The sequence below is a fragment of the Electrophorus electricus genome, chromosome 4 (assembly GCF_013358815.1).
Source record: "Electrophorus electricus isolate fEleEle1 chromosome 4, fEleEle1.pri, whole genome shotgun sequence".
In the NCBI taxonomy this organism is placed as follows: domain Eukaryota; kingdom Metazoa; phylum Chordata; class Actinopteri; order Gymnotiformes; family Gymnotidae; genus Electrophorus; species Electrophorus electricus.
In genome coordinates this window covers 24641566-24651565 of record NC_049538.1, presented here as the reverse complement: position 1 = coordinate 24651565, position 10000 = coordinate 24641566, and the positions used below count along the sequence as shown (strand labels likewise).

At 50.1% G+C, this 10000-nt stretch overlaps 1 protein-coding gene across 5 annotated transcripts in view; it reads left to right on the top strand.

Moving 5' to 3' along the window:
• The window catches only part of gse1 (Gse1 coiled-coil protein), a 162415-nt gene that overhangs the window by 10337 nt on the left and 142078 nt on the right, over positions 1–10000 (top strand). The gene's annotated exons all lie outside the window — the stretch shown is intronic.

The following is a 10000-nucleotide window of genomic DNA, read 5'->3' as shown; positions in this document are numbered from 1 at the left end:
ACTATAAAATTAAATCTAAAACAAATAAGTAAATATCATCAATAAAATATTCAAGCCACACAGTGAGCTGTACTCCGTGGGGGGTCCTCTTCAGATCTGTTAGTAGATCATTCTTCCAAACCATGTGACCTCAGAAGAGTGCTGAGATTGGCGAGCTGAGACTAGCGTTTTTCCGGTTAACGGCTCTGTTCCGATCCGTTCCATTCGTCCCCCCTGTCCCCCCATGGGTCCGCTTGTCTGGGAACGGAATGGACGCTGACTAAATTTCCCAGATGGCAGCCCTGTGCCACACGTTTGGGGGGGGGCAGAGCTGGGATCAGGCAGGCTTCACAGTGCTGGAATAGTTTCCGAAAGACGTGGCTGTGCGGTGACATCACGCGGCGTTCCTTGCGGACAGGGGCTGTGAGCGGGGCGTGTGGGGCGCAGAGAGCGTTGAACCGGAGACGCCGCTCCCATAACCCCGTAGCCTGTACGGCCTCTTTTGCCTTTGGCAGCCTGGCGGCTGGCGGCTGGCGGCTGGCGTCTGCGATGGTGTGGCTTTCCCCTGCCCCACTTAATGAAACGGTCAGAACGAAAGCGAGAACGAAGGAAGAGGGAATGGAACTAGGACACAGCTTCTCGCTGGCCGGCTCTCCGACACGTCGGAGTCCTACGGAGTAAAGATGATGGACGTTTAGGGGCTCGGGCTCCTTCCTAATGGCCAGAGTTGCGTAACGCTTTCAGGCCGTGTCAGTGTGGGGCTCCGCCGCTGCACTTAAAAGTGTCTCCCTGTCTCCCAATGGCCCGGCAGCTTTAATTGGAGTTGAACGCAGACGTGTGTGTGTACATGTGTGGGCGCTTGTGCACATGCCTGATTGTATATGTGTGTATATGCGTGATTGTATATGTGTGTATATGATTGTGTGTGTGTGTGTGTGTGTGTGTGTGTGTGTCTTTGCACTACTGGTCAGTAGGTGCAGTGGGGCTCTGTGCATGAATCTGTGTGAGGCTGAACATAGAAGAATGGAGACACAGCGAGTGATCCCAATGGGGTGCTTCATACTGCACAAGCATCGAGTACACAACTAGAGTGGGGTGAAGAAACCAGCATGTGTGTGTGTGAGTGTGTGTCTATGTATGCGTGTGAAAGAAAGAGAAAGAGAGAGAGAGAAAGAGAGAGATACTGCGCATGTAGAAGTGTGTGTGCTATATGTGGTCCCAGAGCGACTCGTAGCACATCCTCTTTCAAAGCTCCAGCCTCATGTCCGAGCAGAACGCGATCACTGCCTGATGTAGCCACTGCACTCCCGGTGCAGGCCGCCGATTAGAAGCGACCGCGCGTTTCTTTGGTGGAAGTATGTTACTGCAGCCGAAAGGACTCGCATAATGTGTCGAGGCGTTTAATCGTGTCCGGTAATGGGTAATGGCAGTCCACATTCCCTGTCTGCATGCTCAGTCTTAGCGGGGAGAACCAGGCACTGCTTAAGTATGGGAAACAGCCCAGCCCGTCGAAGGTGGGCACGCAGGCGACAGATGCAGGACTATCTGCATTACAGGGCAATCTCGAAACATCACATTCCAGCAGTGTAGCCCATCTACCCCCTCTGTCACCCTCTCTCTCTCTCTCTCTCTCTCTCTCTCTCTCTCTCTCTCTCTCTGGGAAGGATTAGTGCGGCCACATGTTGGTCGGCGGAGGCCAGTGGTGGCTCCAGGCAGGCGCACGGGCGGCGACGCTCATGGTAACTCGATCGCTGGCGGCTGGGAGGCTGTTTGATTTATTCCGCAGGCCCAGCAGATGGCTGCAACGGGAGTTTGTTTAAGTTCGCTTCAGAGCCGGGCCGGCCGCCAGGAGAGAGACTGCGTGTGTGTGTGTGTGTGTGTGTGTGTGTGTGTGTGCGTGTTGGTGGTGGTGGGGTGGGAGAGGAGTGGAGTGAGTGCGGCTGCCAGAAAAATGTTTAGTGACTCTGGACGGCGAAGCAGCAACACCACCGCCGTCTCCCCTCTGGAGCCTAGCTCTTCCAGTCTGACGCACATACAGATGCGTGCGTGTGTGTGTGTGTGTGTGTGTGTGTGTGTGTGTGTGTGTGGAAGGGGGTTGATACAGGTATGTGCTGTTTTCCTTATGCAAACTCTATGCAGGCATGCAGAGAAACGTTCATTAATTCAGCACTGTTAACTGTCACAAGTTAACAGTTCCTTTTTCTTTCTCAATCATTCATCATACACACACTCGTGCAGGCCCGCTTGTCTTTCTCTTAGAATCCTCGTAGTAAACACTCATGCACACACACGTTTTATTATTTCCACACTTCTTTCGCACTGCTAGTCTAAACCACACGCTCTCTGACAAATACATCCGCAGAGTTTGCTGGCGTACGTGCATGTGTGTGGGTCAGTGTGTGTATCTTGCACGCACGTTCACAGGGGTACTCGGATGTTTTAGTGGGGGGGCCATTTGAAGATACTGGAGGTGTCTGTCCAAATGGGAACCACATGACACCCGCACCCCCCCGCCGCCCCGCCCCGCCAGTGAGAACTGCTGCTCACGTGCACCCGTCCCTCCGGAGCGGGGCACGGCCGGCTCCGAGCACCTCCCTAGGTGCTACCGAAAGCTGGACGGGGAGTCGGTCTTGGCCCCCCCTGGACGGCGAGTTATGAATGGAGGTGCAGTGCAGATAAAAAACCTTCTCACACGGGTCCAGTTTGCTACAGCCATTAATCTGGGAATCTGGTCAGGGACTCAATGATCGCACGAGTGTGCACGAGTGTGCACGGCACGGGAGGCGGATCTCAGTTTCAGACTGCGGCCCGCCTGCATTCGCTCTGGGTCGGGCTGTGGTGTAATGCGGGACGCAGAGTGCCAGTACGTTCTGGGCAAGCTCGCCAGTGGCTGCACCGCCCCTCGGAATGCAGCCGTACAGGAAGTGCTCTGCAGGACTTCCCGCATGGCCCGAGTGTGAAAGGGCCTGGTGACTCAGCAGATGGTTGCTGGTTGACAGATGTACTTGGCCTTTGTGTATATGTGTGTGTGTGTGTGTGTGCGTGCAGCCCAGCCTTCAGTGGACAGCTGTGGGCAGACAGGACAGATCCCTTGAGGAAGGACTTTGCAGCTTTGGAGTGACTAACATGGCCTGAAAGCCTGTGTGTGTGTGTGTGTGTGTGTGTGTGTGTGTGTGTGTGTGTGTGTGTGTGTGTGTGTGTGTGAGCTTGTATGGGCAGTGGGAGGGCAATCAGACGGGTTGAGGGTCCGACCAAGAGACAGAAGGTTTTAAAGCGAGTGCGAGTTGATCGTGACCTCAGAGGAGCTGCCTCACTATGGCAATGGCAGATGATCTGTGTCATTTTTGGCTTGCTTTCTCTTTCTCCTGATCTTTGGTCCTAATCAGAAAACCTGGCCGGTATCACACACACACACACACACACACACACAATCAAGGATTGGATGGCAGGGCTGACTTTACTTCAGTGAGACAATCAGAAGTGACATGGTCCACGGGAGGGGTTGGGGGGGGGGGGGTGTAATCAAAGCAGCAGGCTGATTTACGATCTGCCTGCGGGGAGTAGGTGGGGGGGGGGCCGTGGTGCTGCCTGTGTAATCACAGGGCTGCTGGGAGCAGCGACGGGGGCACATGGCCCGGTTTCCTCTGTGGGAGCTCACTGTGCCCCCCAAACACCCCCCAACCAACACTCCCTGGACACGCTTCAGTTCCTGTGAGCGTGCAGAGGAGTCGTCTGGTTGTGTGCTTCCCCGAAAAGCCCTGCTATGTACATCCATCACAACTAACCCCTCTCACCTCGCTCTCCTTTTCCGCACGAAAGCCGTTCCGAGGAAGAACGTCCGGGACGCGTCTGGGGAATCGTGCGTTTCCCATTTTGCTTCACAAGGTCCTCTTTATTAGGCTTTTTTGTGAGATGCGTTGCCGTGACGCCGCGCTGGCTGGCGGCGTGCAGGCGCCGGCAGCTAGCGCGTTGTTTTGGTAACGGGTACCGGCGTTAACGAGTAGCGACGTTGCCGCGAATGAAAGGCTCATTCCGACGCTCGGAGTGCACGCGCGCTCAGTTTGGCGCCGACAGATGCGGGCATCCTTACGAGGACCGATTAGGACGGGGACGAGAGCGGGATTACGTTCCGCTAATCTTAGCCGTGACCTCACCCAGATCATTTTAACAAGCAATCTCAGGGAAACTTGCATGCAAGGAGCGGATAGGCCAGAAATTGCTTCCATTTGTGCTTCGGGGAGAAGCGCATTTAAATATGCGTGTGTGTGTGTGTGTGCGAGCTACGAGGATATTTAATTAATCGCTTCATTCATAAAAGGCCCGTGGTTGGAGCCGATTCGCAAGATCCCACACAACATGGCTACGGGGAGCCAAAACCCGCGAAGGCGCAAGGAAAATAGCACTCGGAAAACAGCGGGGGAAATGACATCTCCAGCGGTGCTCACCGCTGTTCCCACTCTTGGCTTTGCGTTCTGGTAACTGTGCTCGAGCGAGGTTTCCTGGTCTAAGCGCCGACGCTTCGCAAAGAGCCTTTAATCACACGGTCACAGTGGCGAGAAGGCTTGCGGTGGCTTTGGCAACCTCCCTGGGCTCCAGCGGGACCAGCGGAGCAAGGCCCGCCTTCCACCTCATCTAGAGGCAAAGAACCAGACTGCGGGTTTAATGAAAATGGGCTTATTTATCTAATTGTGTGCCCGCGTTTAAAAATCTTCTTGCTTATTAAACTGCAGGTCACCTGGACCTTCCTTCTCCCCCAGTTCCAGCTGACTCTCAGCCCCGGAGACGAGTCCTAACCCCTGTGCGCTCTCTCGCCCGCCTTCAGGACGCGCTCAGGTGCGCCATCTCCAGGAACAGAGGCAGGCGTCTGAGAAGGGGGTGGGCGGGGTCATACTCAGGGAGAGCAGCAGAATGTGTGTGTGTGTGTGTGTGTGTGTGTGTGTGTGTGTGTGTGTGTGTGTGTGTGTGTGTGGATTCAGATGCAAGACATGGCACAGAGGAGAAAAGATGCTATCGTTTACAAGAGACTGTAGGCTCCATCCATCAGTGTCACTCACTCACAGACAGACACACACACACCAACACACTCACTGGGAACTGCAAGCTTTGAGTCTGCACACACATTGTTAGTGCTTGTGTTTACAGTCTGAGTTACCTTGTTTGTATCTGATGTGCTTGTGATTATAAGTTTTCCTGCCAGCTTATATGGCAGGGTGTGTGTGTGTGTGCGCGTGTGCGTGTGTGTGTGTGTGTGTGTGTGCCCCTCTTCTCTGATAAGTAAGCACCAGAATAACATCCAGTGACTTATTTTGCTTTCAGTCTGCCGGGTGACATTCAAATATTTAGATGTATCTCGGCCTGATTATTGCCTGATTAAAGCGCTGTAATAGGGAACGTTGTTTGGAACGTCGTTTGGAACGTTGTTTGGAGTGGCGGATGCTCTCCTCCTCGACTCGTTGGCAGGCCTGGACATAAACATGGGACTGCTACGGGATGCCAGATCTCCAGCAGTTCTGCTTTTTTTATCCGCTCTCCCTCGTTAGACTCTGGGCCACTTCGCCATTTTACCCCACGGTAATGGTCCGAGAGCCACGCCTTCTGCTTGCCCATTGTGCGCATTTCATAAAAAGGCGCTGAGCCAACCAAGTGTCCCAGATACCAACCCACGAGTGTGGAGATATCAGCCCATGAGTGAGAAAATATCAACTCGAGATTGGGCAAATATCAGCCCGAGAGTGAGGAGATATCAGCCTGAGAGTGGAGAGATATCAGCCTGAGAGTGAGGAGATATCAGCTCAAGAGTGGAGCGGTATCAACCCCAGAGTGAGGAGATATCAACCCGAGAGTGGGGAGGTATCAGCCTGAGAGTGGGGAGGTATCAGCCCGAGAGTAGGGAGGTATCAGCCCGAGTGTGGGGAGCTATCAACCCGAGAGTGGGGAGATACCAGCCCGAGAGTGAGGAGATACCAGCCCGAGAGTGAGGAGATATCAGGAGAATTCAGCGGCCTTTATTTAGCAGCCTCTTTCTCTCTCTCCTTAGTTTTTTTCTTTCTTTCTCTTTGTTATTCCCTCTTTTACTTTGTCTCTCACCTCTTTTATCTCTTTTGTCTCTCTCTCTCTCTCTCTCTCTCTCTCTCTCTCTCTCTCTCTCTCTCTCGCTCTGTTGTGAGTGAAAGGGAAGTATCTAATAAAAGCCTGGTGTAGAGGAATGACTACAGTGTGGTCGGCCGTTTTCACAGAGCAGGAAGCTGAGCTGGAGGCCGTGCCAAGTCCAGGCTGAATTCCTGCCAAGAGTCGACTTGTTTGCTCGTCTCGCTGGAGCCAGAGGCTGACCTTATTAGCCGGGAGGGCAGCCGTCTTATTAAAACACATCTGGCACTGAGGGAGCCCAAATAGTCCTCATATTGTCTTCCTGCTAGCTCCTGACCTTGCGTTACCTAGCAGGAATGCTGACAAGGGCTTCACGCATCTGTTGAGAGTTTCTTCAGCCTTTTCCCTCTCTCTCTCTCTCTCTCTCTCTCTCTCTCTCTCTCTCTTCGCTTCATTCCCTCCTGCGCTGTCTTTACTGGCGCCTGCACGGTAGCTCTGTGGGACCTGTTTTTCTTCCTACCCCCCACCCCCAACCCATTTTTTCTCTTTCTCCCCCCTCCGCTCCACTCTCTTACTGCCAGCATTCCCTCCTGCTCCCCCCATCCCATCCAAACAGCCATCATTTTTCCTCCCCTCCCTCTTTTCCCGTTTGTGCGTGTTGATACAATTATTCCTGTGTATATTTTTTTATTAGCGGCCATGGCCCAGTGCTGTTTAAACAGCGCTGTCTTGGTTTTAAGAGCAAACGGAGCCGCTGCCTGCCGTCTGGGCCGGGCCTTTATTGTGTGTTGGTGCTTTTATTAGGGCCCGGATGGTGCCTGTACGTGCTGAGCTGGGTCATCCATGCTGGGCTGGCAGTGTGTGTGTGTGTGTGTGTGTGTGTGTGTGTGTGTGGGTGTGTGTGGGTGTGTCTGTGTGCGCGTGCGTGCGTGTCTGTGCATGCTTGTGTGTGCAAGGGTGGGTGCTTGTGTTTGTGTGTGTGTGTATGTGTGTGTGCATGCTACAGTGGGTCGAATTTAAGTCAATTTATATCAATAAACGACTTGATTCTAATTGGATTGGCCACTAAAACATTCAGACACTTTCATTTATGTGCACACGTGTGTGTCATCATCGCTACACACACACACACACACACACACACACACACACACACACACACACTCTTTACGCATCCATCAAGTTGGAGCTGCAGTGTGAGGCAGTGTGCCTTCTGTAAATAAACACAGCGTAGCATAGGAGCCTCTCGGCAGCAGGAGATGAGGAGGCGAGATTAGTTATAGCAGGACTGTGCATTAATGTACACACACACACACACACACACAGATCAATGGGGTTCTTTGCTCATCATCCATGACCTAACGTCCTCTTTATGGAAAACCGGTCAGCTGACCAGGATTTCTAACATGTAATAGGTTGTGTTTCTTAAACAGAATTTAATTTCTTTTCGGTGAATTTAAATTCAATTTTCCCTTTGGTCTAGGCTTTCTTTATTCCCTCTCCTGCTCACACATGCGCAGGTCCAGACCTACAAGGAGAATCACCCACTGGGGTTTTGTTATTAACCATTAAATAATTTGTCATTCGCATTCCCACACACACACACATCTGTGTACTTTGTATGGCCTACACATTCAGCACTTTAAGATGCATTGCATGTCATGTGCCGCTCCCTGAATAAATCAAACTGGTGCTGTTCACATCCAGTCCTTTCCCAGAAGCGTGTGTTACTGATTCATTCATGTTTTCTGCCCTGTTTGTTTGGCGGAGCTTCTTGCAGACCAGGTGTGGCGCACAGTCATCTCTGTGCAATCATGTTATGATGGAGAGCAGGCCTACTGTGTGACACTCTATTACACACACTTTTACACACACACAGACACACAGACAGGCACACACGTGCATACTCACACACGCATGTGCAGACACACATGCCTACACACACACCTCCACACATACACAATCTGTCACACACACACGCATGAACACACACACGCATACTCGCATGTGCATACGCACACCTCAAAAACACACAATCTGTCACACACACACACACAATCCTCCACAATATCCATTCACAGACAGTCACCTCTTTTGTTGCTTGAAGCAGCTACATTTAAAAGACAAAGTATGAGTGAGGTCAGATTATCGCTGGAAGGTAAATCGGCGTGAACTTCATTCACACAATACAAAACGATTCCCTGGTTTCAGACCCCGATCTTATAGCCTAAGTGTTGGAATATCGGTGAAAAATTACGATGTTCATGTTATTGGGTCACTGGCTTTTTTTTCCTAGCCTGATATAGTGGTTTTATGTATGTGAACTCTGTGTGTGTGTGTGTGTGTGTGTGTGTGTGTGTGTGTCTGTCTTAGAGAGAGAGCTTTATGAATGCACTGTGTTTGCATGTATATGGGGACAGGCTGCCATGTTATTTTCTTCCTTTCATGGTGGCTTTGAAGTGGATGACGAAGCAGAGGTCAAAAACAGGACCCCACTAAGAACAGCCTGTTTGTTTTCCTGAGAAAGAGTGAGAGAAGAACTGTGAGGAAATTCCTTTAAAGGGAGTGAGAGGGCAGCAGAAGTGTGTGCGTGTGTGTGTGTGCGTGTGTGTGCGTGTGTGTGCGTGTGTGTGTGTGTGTGTGTGTGTGGGTGTGTGTGGGTGTAGGGAACCTTTAACTAAAAGAGAAACTATGGTGGCCTGTTGGGGGAAATTCCCAGAATGTACAACCGTGGGCATGGTAATGAGGTTAGGGCAGATAAGTCACAAGGAAGCCCTCGTAGCCAGGTGCTGTCTGACCTTGGGAAGGTATTGGGAAATGGGGGCGGGGGTGTTCTCCACCTGCGGGCGGAGGTATGTGTAGTGTAAATCAGTTCAGAGAGAAGAGAGATAGCGGATCTGTGTAGCGAGCACTTTTCCCAGGGTGCCGGGGGGATGTTCTTGCCATGACCTCATTGACCTGTCTTTCCCTGCGCACTGCTGCTACGCTTGCGGCCCCTGTATAAAGGACTTCTCTTGTGTTTTACATTTACTTTTATGGCATTTAACAGATGTAGGTAGGTTAGAGTAGATTATAATAAATTACAGTAGATTAGAGTAGGGTAATGTAGATTAGAGTAGATTAGAGTAGGTTAGAGTAATTTAGAGTAGGTTAAAGTAGATTAGAGTAGATTAGAGTAGGTTAGAGTAATTTAGAGTAGGTTAAAGTAGATTAGAGTAGGTTAGAGTAGAGTAGGTTAAAGTAGATTAGAGTAGATTGGAGTACATTAGAATAGGTTAATGTAGGTTAGAGTAGATTAGAGTAGGTTAGAGTAGATTAGAGTAGGTTAATGTAGGTTAGAGTAAGTTACTGTAGGTTAGAGTATATTAGAGTAGATTAGAGTACATTAGAGTAGGTTAGAGTAGATTAGAGTTGGTTAATGTAGGTTAGAGTAGATTAGAGTTGGTTAGAGTAGACTAATGTAGGTTAGAGTAGATTAGAGTATATTAGAGTACATTATAGTAGATTAGAGTAGATTAGAGTTAGTTAATGTAGCTTAGAGTAGGTTAACGTAGGTTAGAGTAGATTAGAGTAGGTTAGAGTAATTTAGAGTAGGTTAAAGTAGATTGGAGTACATTATAGTAGGTTAGAGTAGAGTTGGTTAATGTAGATTAGAGTAGGTTAACGTAGGTTAGAGTAGATTAGAGTAGGTTAGAGTAGGTTAATGTTTCTTAGAGTAGATTAGAGTAGGTTAGAGTAAATTAATGTTTCTTAGAGTAGATTAGAGTAGGTTAAAGTAGATTAGAGTAGGTTAGAGTATATTAGAGTAGGCTAGAGTAGGTTAGAGTAGGTTAAAGTAGATTAGAGATGATTAGAGTACACTATAGTAGGTTAGAGTAGATTAGAGTAGGTTAATGATTATTAGAGTAGATTAGAGTAGGTTAATGTAGGTTAG